The sequence below is a fragment of the Haemorhous mexicanus genome, chromosome 1 (assembly GCF_027477595.1).
Source record: "Haemorhous mexicanus isolate bHaeMex1 chromosome 1, bHaeMex1.pri, whole genome shotgun sequence".
In the NCBI taxonomy this organism is placed as follows: Eukaryota; Metazoa; Chordata; class Aves; order Passeriformes; family Fringillidae; genus Haemorhous; species Haemorhous mexicanus.
The window spans coordinates 131939616-131950344 of NC_082341.1; positions in this window are offsets into that span (position 1 = coordinate 131939616).

A 10729-nucleotide genomic window follows, 5' to 3' on the forward strand; every position below is an offset into this window, starting at 1 on the left:
GATAAAGCTGTGAGTGCTTGTGATAGGAAATTGGAAAGTGCAGCCAAATGTTCCTGGTGATCCAGCAAATATTTTTCTTTGCTCTTTTCTTTCCTTAGGCACTGCAGATGATCAGAATAATAGACCATCCGAGGGGATGCTGCTATACATGAAATAACACTGGGGGAAAACCAAGTACATTATGAACAGCTATTATGCTGCAAAGAAAACAGACACATATTTCAGGAATTACACGACTTTAAGGCAGTCTGAATTTTCTAGTTCCATCGAATATGCTAGAAAATATTAAACAGATTCAAATTAAATCTTTAGGCAATCCTAGGAAGGAAATTGGGCTGAGCATTTTTGATAAAAATGAAATAAATTCAGAGCTAGATAAACCAGTGTCTAAAGAGGGATATCTGAACATGAAAGTTATCCTTTAAAAATAGACACAGCTGAGCAAGGTATTTTTGAAATGGAAACACATATATAAAAAAGCTTTCATACTCTAGACGTTCAAATATTTGCACCACTTAAAAGAAGTAGAATTATAAATGGAATTATATAATAGAAAAAACAGAAATCAATCCCAAAAATTAATTTCAGCCTCCAAGACGTGATTTTTTAAAATTACATCAGGCAAAGATTAGTATACAGAAGGGAAAGTCAGAAGTTAAGTTCACAGCCACCCTTTAGTCCCTGTACAGGTACCTAGGATGCTGATGAAGTCATGTGTCTTCTGACCTCATTGAGAGTACTGACATTTCAGAGGGGAATACTTCACCGTGTGACTATTTAGATGGGAAGGATTGATTTGTCAGTGAATATATCAGGTCAACATTTCTCAGTTTTCTAATATTGAGGTAGATACTAACTATATTTTTTTATACTTTTGCAGATATTTTCGACTGAACATAGCAACACAGTTAACATCAGTCCCTAATCTTATGAAGTGTCTTGTAGATAATCCTTCTGCAGAGAGAACTTGCAATTCCAGTTCTTACTTGTAACATCTCTCATTTTTTAAACCTCTGGGTCTTAAGGTGTAAGACTGCTGACAAATGCAAGCAGCTACCTTTTTTAACAATATAATGTTCTCTCCATGGCTTGTCAGGGCAGCAGTGCAACAAGTTTTGAAATGAATAGAGTGGCTGTTCATAACTCAGTATGACATCCTTCCATCAGTGGGCATTAGCAGATGCTTTCTGAAGAAGAAGAAATTACATGCTTAAATGGAGAAAAAGAAAGTGTCCTAGTTACTAGTTGCGTGTTTTTAAGGGTGATTATAAGTAACCAGAGTTTGTATTATTGTAATAAACCTTTCATGACAAACAGAGAGTACGAAGGATCAAAGAGTGTGAGATGAATTCTTTTTGCTCATAGTATTTTATCACTCATATGCAGCGATGATACACAGAGAGAAATTGCTGGTGAATAAAATTTTGAAAGTCAATGCCACTGAGAAAGACTGTAGGATAAGATTATCAAGGAACTTGAAGATAACATAAAAAACAGCATGAAAAGGCATGCTTTTAAAACATAACTGTAGCAGTACATGTATCTTTGAAACCAAATGCAGAAGCAAGTTTCATTATAAGAAATATTCAGAACCATATGTGAAGTTGTAAAACTGTGATGGATTTTTAGTTTTTTTACCCTTGACAAAATTGCTCTATTATTGCTGCTAGTTTTTATTTTCTCCAACATAACATGCCAGAGCATAAGTGATACATGCAGAAGTTTTTGTTCAACTAGATTATAATTTTTTCTCCTTGTAACTAAGTTGATTGTGTTCTAAGTGCTATGAAGTACTGATATTTTTTGTACTGGGATGATATCTACCAAAAGTTCAAGTTAGAGAAAAATAGCTATCATTAATATCACAGGATAATATTTCCCTCTCAAGTAATTTTTTTTCCTGTGGTTATGACATTTTTGTGGTGCACCCTACTTGATTATCTTATCTCTTGCTCTTGTTCAATTCAAGAGTTGCATCTAGTTGACTTCTAAAGACTTGAAGCAGTCTTTCATCTTTCTGCAATTTCATTAAAATGAGCGTTGATGAATAGGGTCTGGTAGAGTGGTTTTGACTTTTAACAGCTAAATATCTACTCACTGAAAAAATAATTTTCAATGACATCAGAATTTTTTTTAGTTTGGAAGTGTTTACACTAATTATAACTAGCATCTTGCCACTTGAAAAACACAGATGATATATTTTAAGGATTATTGTTTACTTTTGCTTATTGATGGATTCTTAAAAACTAATTTATTATTTTTCAATGGATTTCTGGTCAGTAATTAATAAATATTTCAGTTACTACTTTTTCTTGTTAAGGTTATTTTCTAGTCTTAAAATATATGAATTTAATTCCGTGACGCACTCTTTGGACTTCCTTTTTTAGAAACGAAACTATCTGTATGTTCTGATTTTAGTTTTCTTCTTCATGTTGTGCTATTTTATGACTAAGGGCTAGTTATATGTAGTTTATTCTGCTGATTGAAGAAAAATTGTTGAAATCTGCAGTAGTTTCTAGATTTAGCTGAGAGTTTTTCTCCATGCTGTTAAATATTTGTCATTTTTACAAGGCAGTTTTATTTATGAAATTATTAAACTTTCTACCAGCTGTCTTTGCTACTTGAAATAAGCCTTATTTGCCACTGTTTAGTAAAGCTTTTACTTCTTTTTTTTTTTAATGGCATGATATTTTGGCCAGTAAGGTAGAATACTTATTCATTAAATTCTGTTCACTTTAAAACTGACTGGGAAAGGAAAGTGGAGATCTTACTTGTCAGTCATTATTTATTGAAAACAGCAAATCATCTTGTCAAAACTTGTAGTTAATGGAAAGAGTACACCCTGGCACTATTACCAACAGATAAAGAAATAATACAGTAAGTGCAAAATGCAAGAGCCTGGGCTTATCCAGAGCTCATCATTTAGTCTGCTTCTGCAGTACAAGATTTGTCATGAAATTGCTGGTAGTGTGCATTCTCAAGCACTTCTAACGATGGGGTTAGAGCAGTGTTACAGCCTCAGAAGAGACAAACTTTGATCTTGGGCTGGCACATGTAGGACAAGGCAGGGAGCTACAGAGGAAATATGGTGCTTGCAAAAGAAAGAGTGAAAGCCCTTTGGCCTGATCTGCCTTGAGATAAGTATGTTTTTGAAGTCTTTCCCTCTGAGAAATGAAGTGTTTCATGTTGTGTGTTCTTGATGCCAATCTGCCTACACTGGTGTTTCTAGGTCAACATCACAAAGACAGATTTAGAAGATGCTGGCTGTAGCTCACCATTGATATTGCTTAGCCTATTCAGCCTCTGCTCCATCTGTTATATTCTGCCAGTCAGAAGTTCAAAGTGGACAGTGCATTCCCATGGCCAGGGGAAAACAAAGATTATCCAATAACACACATTTAGCTTTGCTCAAAAGTGTGACTTCTGTTAACCTACAGTTATACAACAGAGTCATAGAACAGCCTCTACATGACTGTTTGTAATTCTCCTTGCCAGGGGCAGATTATTTCCCTGTCACTCAGGAAATGACCCCTGCCAGTACTCTTCGAAGCCAGAAGCCAATTGATCCATTCAACAGGCCTATATTCTATATTTTACATCCACTGTGGCAATCTCTATTATTAGCTACTTTCTCCTGCATTATAGGGCAAACCAGTCTGTTTCAGTGGTTTTGATTTTATTGCTTCATGATTTTAGAAGTTACAAAATGAAAGATCCAGTCCTATAGACACACACGGGAGTAAATTAATTTTCCACATAATTTCATTTACCTCCATGGGAGAATTAGCTCTCATAAAACTCTATGTACCTGTTTGTATTTGCAGGATTAAGCCTTGAGCAACCTGACATTATTCTACAGTTACTTTACTGTCTGCTTAATGTACTTAATGCACTTTGAGCTGCAAGTCTGATTTAACATCGAGATTTGTAGAGAACAGATCTTGGGCAAAACTCCATTTTCCGTCACACTCCTTTAAAAGTATAGAGAGGATATGGTAATAGGATGTTTGCTTAGCTTTTTCACTTTACCTACCTTTTAGCCTGGGGTTGCATGCCTATGTGCACATGTCAGAGGCTATATGAAGAGTTTTATGAGAAGCATTACAAAGAGTTAAAGAATAAGTCAGGTTTATATAATTCCAAAACAGTTTTAGGGGTAGATATAGCCACTGTATAAGAAAGAATCCAACCTCTCTCCAGCTTTGGAAAAGCAGATGAATTTGGCTGTGCACACACTCCTCTACTTTTTTTCCCTGGATCTTGAGGGAAATAGTTGGGGTGTGTCAAAGAGCTCCTGCCAGCAAGTTGAAAATTCAGGACCATTAATTTGCTTATGTAATAGGCAAACTGTATCTGCTAGTTCCAAACTTCAGAAGAGACCTTTAGGTTGTGCCTTAGATAAATTTTGTTATGTCAACACAATAAACTGAAAATTTGTCAGTCTGAAAATTATTTTAAAAATAAATTGTATCTTTGTGCAAAAATAAAACAAATTAAAGGCATTGTTTACAAGAAAGCATTTCAATGAGTCACAGTAAATGTCAGCATTTGTACTTCAGAGTGGGCAAAATACACATTAAGAAACACTAGCCCTGGAAAATATTTGACTGTGTTTATTTTTTTTTTTTTTTTAGTTTTTAAATTTTATTCTTAGATTTGTATTGGGTCACTCAAATGCTTCATCTTCAAACACCTAAGAAAATATTCAGTACCATCTCACATGCAAGTGAATCTGGAGATTCCATGTACTTACAAATAAAAGGACATATGCTGAACTCAGTGCACTTACAGTAGCTACACCAGCTAAGGATTTTCCTCAAACTGTTCAAGAGGAAATCAGATTTGAACAAGATTATTATGAGAGTATTCATTTTCCTGCATGGCTCATTGCATACTAACACATTAACTAAGAATACCAAGTAGTATAATATGCTAAAAATGGCTGTAGCAATCAATATTTTTACATTTGTCTGGGAAAAAAATAATGCAAAATAAGTGAAAGCTATTATGTCAATTCATTCACCTACTAATGAATATATATGGGGATTGCTTGCAGCCATGCTTTATGACAGAACAAGTATTTGCAATAGATTCTCAGAGCTGTCACAATCTAGTCAAAACAAAAATACTCAATTTAGTACTTTTTTAAAACATTGGAAGCATTATCAGAAGAAGCTTGCTAAAAAAAGCCCCATATTAAATTACTAAAAATTGCATTTATTTATTTCACTGTATGTGCATATGGGTTATTTCCCTCATACTCTCTTTATGTTAATCTGTAAATTGAATTTAAGGAACTCCATTGTATCTCAGAATAGCTCTCAGAAATCACTGTATCCAAGGTACTGACCAGAGAGGAGAGATCAGGAAAAAAAAATACTTTATATTTGATTTGAACTTTCTGGAACTCTATTACACTGTTATAACAAGATAATGCTAAAATACAATCACCGACCAAAGAGACCTGCAAAATAAACAAAGAAAAAAAACCAAAGAACTTTTGACTTGATAGCAGACAGGAAACATAAGCAAGTGTCGGGCAGTGGGATTGGTAGTGACTTCTGTGAGGTTTTCTCCCACCTGAAGTGTCTCGTAGGCATAAGGATTGGGTTGATTTGCCATTGTGTGCATGGACCCTTTAGGAATCAGAAGACTTGAACCAAAACCATAAGACAAATGAAGAACGATAAAGAAAATTCTGGCTAAATTTTGGAAAAAAGTGCGAAAAAAGAAATTTCCAGTCCTGACCAACCTTAGCTAAAAGCAGAAGAAAGGAAATTCAAATCTCAAGTACTTTTAGCCCAATACATTGTAAGACAAGATATACTGTGCAAATTTATGAATCAAATATTTATGAATAGTACCTAAGTACATGAAGATATAATAATTTTCTCTTCAAATTTCTGTATTTGTTTTGTTACCAAACTACACATGAAGACAGTCTTGTTGTAGGCATGGGATCCAAAAATCAATTCAAGCATGTGTTTAACATTAAAAACTTTGGCAACTCAAAAATTTTAACAAATGTTTACCTGTCTCCTTGGATCTGGAGTAATAAAAAAATGAACTTAGGTCTTTGAAAATTATTTCTTTCCCCCTCCATCATGATGAAATTTCATATTTTTTAAAAATTTTGTGAGCAGCATTTAAAAGATTGGAAGGAATAGTATTTTAGGGAAAAATAAAGTAAAAATAAAGTGCCAAATGAGCAAGCAAAGTTGTTCAGAATTATTTATATGATGAATTTAATCTTATGTCACCATTCAGTAAAGCAGTGATTACATTTATTTTAAGATTGTATTACAATATTAAATTTAAATATGATTGCTAGTTACTTGAACAAAATTCAATTTCTTCCTGACCGATATGATTAAAAACTAATTTTGCTACTGCAACTTTTTCTTTCTTTTAGGTTTCTTTTCCCCTGACAAGAGTAGCCATGATCTACATGCAATCAGTGTTCTCACCTCCTGGCCTAAGCCAGCAACTTCCCTGTTTTGGCTCATTCATTGTCTCTGGTACTTCATGGAGTCCCTTTGGATATTGAGTAGGGGGCAGGATTTGTACTGACTATTGTGGTAATAGCACTGATAACATTGAAAAATCAATTAAATAAATTTTTTCTATCATTTAGTAAAGATGATAATGATTCACCTTGAATCAGTAATGTTGTTTCCACATCAAGAAACTACAGCATCAGTTTTAACCAACTTTTTTTTCAGAGCTCGAAGTTTCTAATTCTATAAATTTATAGATGTTACCTCCTCCTGTAAATTCTGAAGAAAAGTCTCTGTCAAGCCTAGGGGCTAGAAGCTGGGTGAAGATTAGCAGGAAAGTGCATATCTGTTAGCTTCCACAATCCATAGGTGATGAAAACCTCAGTTCTCTAACAAATTTTTAAGCAGGCTTCCCATCCTCCCATAAGAAGTTGGTGTATTGTAAATCAACAGCAACTCCAGCGAAGGGGAAAGAGAAAATGGTGCCTCTGACTCCATCATCAGAAGGCTAATGATTACTTTATTATACTATGTATATTGTATCTAAACTGAATCTGCCAAGCACTCACTCTTGCTCACGACTGCACAGAACTGCACTCCTCTCTGATTCTCTCGTGACTGTCCCGTGACAGTCCCACACACACACACTCCTTGGCCCTGAAAGGCCAAGGGAACAAAACATCCTCACTTTGGGTAAACAATCTCCATATTGCATTCTACTTTAGCACAACACAGGCACAGCAAGCAAGATAAGAATTGTGTTTTCGTTCTTCTCTGCTTGTCTCACAGCTTCTCGCTGTTCAGAGGGCATGTGAATACCACAGTGGGTGGGTGCTCCCATTTCAGTGACGTTGTGTGCTACAGGCAATGCATGCAGTGGTTTGGGCAGCCAGGTTGTCCCCTTCATGAAGTGACAATGGACATGGAGCTGCACTTGGAGAGGTCAAACCAGTCTGTTCAGGTCACTGTTCAGAGATTCAGTGATTCCTCTCTCCAAACCAGTGTGCCATGAAGTCAATGTAGAGGCAACCTAGAGCAAGGAGGCTTTGCAATTAGATATTTCAGTTAAAAACTCCAGATTAGATTAATCTGCTGGAAAAGTAATCCAAGTTTTCATGGAAAAGTTAGCTGTGCAAGGAAAGGACTAGTTTTTGCATCATCTAAATTTAAATGAAGTGCTAGAAATAAAAAAAAGTTTTACTACCTTGAATTGGATATTCAGTCCTAGTTCTGTATTCAGTGTAGGACAGTTTCTGGAACCGCTCTCAAAGACAGAGAGGCATTTGCTGACTGCACTGAGGTGACTCATGCAATACAGTACCAAAGTTTTATATTAGTAAATACAGGTGGTGGCCCATGGACATCTGTAAGCTCTAAGGAAGTCAGTTCTCAAAAACAAGAGTATTTTCCATTCTTTCATTCCCCAAGCCAGGCCCAAAGGTACTGAAAAGGCCAGTGAAGAATAAATGTCACCCAGCTGACACATGTAGCTGGACCGATGAGTGCTTAGGGGACCAATATCAACAACTCCTTGAGAAAAGACAGTCACTACAGTTCCTCTGCATAATGCAGGATTTCTCCTCTCATATTATCTCACTTTCTGTATAGCTCATACCCCCAGCACAATGTTTCTGTTGAATGCAGATTATCAAAACACTAAAAATACTTGTTCTACATGTGATTCTGCCATTTAGCTTAAATTTACCCTGATGTTTCACGTTATTAAGTGTTCTATGATTATCAAGGATAAAAAAATCACATTTGGAAAAGAGCGCATCTTTTTTTCTGGTCAAGACCTTGGAATAACTAGAAACATCTATCCAATAATATTTTGATGACAACCTACACTGCCAAAGTTGGACTATGCAATTATATTTAAACCATACATTTTAGTTTTTTCATGGTCTGAAACTTAAAGAACCAATTTTTTTTTCAAAATTGCTTTACAAAAGATATTGAAAGTAGAAAGCAATGAGGGCATTTAGAAAGACAGTAAATGTATTCTCCAGTTGATTCAATCACCTGAAGATGAGAGATGTAGAGTGGTGGTTTAATTCCAATAGGCAGCTAAGCCCACAGAGCCACTCACTTCTGTGTGAGCAAGCAAAGACACTCCAGAGTTCTTTCACCACTTCCCATGGGCAGGCAGGAGTCCAGACACCTCCAGGAAAGCAGGGCTTCATCATGTCTGTTGGTTACTTGGGAAGAAAAATGTCTTCACTCTGAACTTCCCTTGCCCACCCTTCCTTCTTGTTCCCCCAGCATTACATGATGAGCATGATGCTACAGGATCTGGAACATCTCTTTGGTCAGTGGAGTCATCTGTCCTAGCTGTGTTGCCTCCCAAATTCTTGTGCACCCCAGCCTCCTCAGCAGTTTGGTGGAATGAGAGGACCTTGCTCCTATGTAAGCACTGCTCAGCTAAAATATCCCTGTCTCATCAACACTGTTTCAGCAATTCAAAAAAGGCAGGCCCATACAATCTGCTATTAAAAAAGAAAAAAAGGAATTCCATTCCCACTAAAACCTGTACACTAGCTCATTGTCCTCTTTTACTCAAAGTCAATGCTCTGCTGCTTCAGTAAGCCTGTAGTATTAGTATGCCTATTAGTATCTATTAAATAAAGTTGATCACTTTTATTCTGTAGTTAACGATGAACTAGTAAATATAGTTTAAAAGTACTATAAACAAAGAAGAAATAACAGTGTAAATAGTAAAATACAGAGTGTAATCATGTTCCTGCTTATGTGTTAAAGAATTTTATGGTATTGAACCAGATCATGAGGTTTAATAGAAGAAAATTTTCCCATCTGATGTTGCTGAAAGAAACAAGACCACAACCAAAGCAGCTTCTACCAAAACAATAAACTTCATCCAAAAGCCCCCACATTTTCTGAGCTGATGGAGGAGAAATGTACATCAAATGAATTCCTAAAATCAGTTACATTAAACTACAGTTATGGATAACATTTTACATTTCTTGTTTCATTTTTCTTTGCAGCTTTGTGATATGAATTCTCATATTTGGTCATGATATTTATTATTACCTATGCAGAAAAATGAAAAACTGGAAAATATGTTTAGATACATATCCCTTGAAAATGCTGTGCCAAAGTAAAGGATGGTCGGAATTGTTTTATCCACCAGGAAAGGTTGCATCACTGGTTTCAGTGCTGCTCCTAGATAAGGGATTAGATTCAACTAAGTTAATGTTATTGCTGTATTTATGCCACCATGATAGGGTTTAAACATCCTTCCTACCCATTCCCATCACAAAGCATGCTGATGAACAAATCAGAAACTGTCAGAAACACAATGGATTCAAATAGAGTGAGAGAGACCCAATCTGAATGTCCATTTACCTGGCATGTTTCATAATGATGCTTAATCTTGAGTTAAGACCATAATTCTGTGTCTTATCAATTGTTTTGGTAGATTAATTTATTATGACTAGGGCAGCTGCATACTTACATATATATGATGATTCATGACTGACCTGCAAATCTAAGTATTTGGGAACTGCTATTATTGTGTTTTACTGAGTATTATGAGCAGCATGAAACTAGTTAATGCAACAGCTTTTGGTGAAGCAATCTGAGGTACCCATGGAAACAGAACCTCAAAAATCTAAAAACAGCTTTATTTTTTCTTGCTCCATCCCATTTACCTTTTAATTATTTTCTTGTCTATGCACGAATTTGCTGTTGTGTCCAGAAAAGCTGCTGAATTAGAAATTTCAGTAACGTGCAAAGAAAATATGTCAGCAAAAAGGTTAAGTTAGTGTTAAGAAATTAGGAAAGAAATGTTTCTACTGTTTTGGTCACTTAATAGAGAAGTTTTATTAGGTGTACTACAATTCAGCTGACTTCACTGGGTGTTTTGAAGATAGTCTGTTGTTTAAAATGTAACTTTAAAAGCATATGTTTCAACTGAGAAAAAATATGGTCCAAGAATGGGTCCAAAAACAGGATTCTTTTTGTAGCATATGCTAGTGTTTATACAGAGTGTAGTACAAAACAGGTGACTATTATAGTCCTTCAAATAACAGGTCTTACAATTAGAGACTTCAGAAATTTTCCATTCAACTATTGTTAGTATAAATTCACTTATCTGAAACACTAAATCAGTGAAAAGTATTAAAGTTAAAAGTAATTTTCAACCACATTATATTAATACTAGCAAAAAAATTTAAGAGCAATAGTGTTTAATGAGGACAAACAGATATTAACTG